At 37.7% G+C, this 1,095-nt stretch overlaps 1 long non-coding RNA gene across 1 annotated transcript in view; it reads left to right on the top strand.

The window, feature by feature from the left end:
• Positions 1-1,095, top strand: part of LOC128247815 (uncharacterized) — a 14,695-nt gene that overhangs the window by 10,765 nt on the left and 2,835 nt on the right. Inside the window, exon 2 of the long non-coding RNA XR_008264133.1 lies at positions 901-967. This is a non-coding gene — a long non-coding RNA (uncharacterized LOC128247815). The remainder of the gene's footprint in view (positions 1-900; positions 968-1,095) is intronic.

Here is a 1,095-nt window from a genome sequence, read left to right as displayed (position 1 = left end):
CATAAAAGACACCATTTCGAGCGTGGCCGTTTTCGTGCGGGTGACAAGTAAAAGCACCCACTACACTCTCTGAGTGGTTGGCGTTAGGAAGGGCATCCAGCTGTAGAAACTCTGCCAAATTAGACTGGAGCCTGGTGTTGCCATCCGGTTTCACCAGTCCTCAGTCAAATCATCCAACCCATGCTAGCATGGAAAGCGGACGTTAAACGATGATGATGATGATGATGATGATGTATAAATATTTGTGCATGGATTCGTATCTATGTGTGTTAGTGTCTCTCTGCATGTGTGTGTGTGTGTGTGTAAACCTATGTATGTTGTACTTACCCCTCCTACTCCTTGATAACTGATATTAGTTTGTTTTATGTCCTTGTAACTTAGCAGTTCAGCAAAGGGTGTCCAATGGAATATGTACCTGACTTAAAGATAAGTAATGGGTTTGATTTGTTCAACTAAATCCTTTAAGGTGGTGTCCCAGCTGAAAATACAGAGAAGACATTCTTAGACAAGTGGTAAAAATGTGAAAGACCATTTCCACAAATTCTGAAATGCCATTGTTTTACTTGGTGTAGAACTTCCTTCAAAATACCTAATTCCATTCTACAGGGTGTCCACAAGGTCTGGGTATATGGAGTAAATAAAATCATAACATAAACAATTAAATATAAGAAATAATAATTTCTTACAGTATCTGTTAATCTCCATGTGGGTACATGGAGTAAGTAAAATCATAACATAAACAATTAAACATAAGAAATGATAATTTCTTAGAGTATGTGTTAATCTCCATGTACCCAGACTTTGTGGACACCCTGTATATTTAAAAGATGAAGAATTACGTACATTATTTACATTTGACAGATATTTGTCCTCATCTTGTTTATTGTTAACACGTTTCAGCTGATATACCCTCCAGCCTTCATCAGGTGTCTTGGGGAAATTTCGAACCTTGGTTCTCATTCTTAAGGTAATTTTTGATGTTGTTGTTATTATTATTATTATTATTCAGGTCACTGCCTGGAATCAAACTTGGAATCTTGGGGTTAGTAGCCCGCGCTCTTAACCACTATGCCATATGCCCTAATTCCATGGTGT

Source organism: Octopus bimaculoides, chromosome 5 (assembly GCF_001194135.2).
Source record: "Octopus bimaculoides isolate UCB-OBI-ISO-001 chromosome 5, ASM119413v2, whole genome shotgun sequence".
Taxonomy (NCBI): domain Eukaryota; kingdom Metazoa; phylum Mollusca; class Cephalopoda; order Octopoda; family Octopodidae; genus Octopus; species Octopus bimaculoides.
The sequence above is the reverse complement of the archived record's forward strand: the minus strand, read 5'-3'. Positions and strand labels throughout refer to the sequence as shown.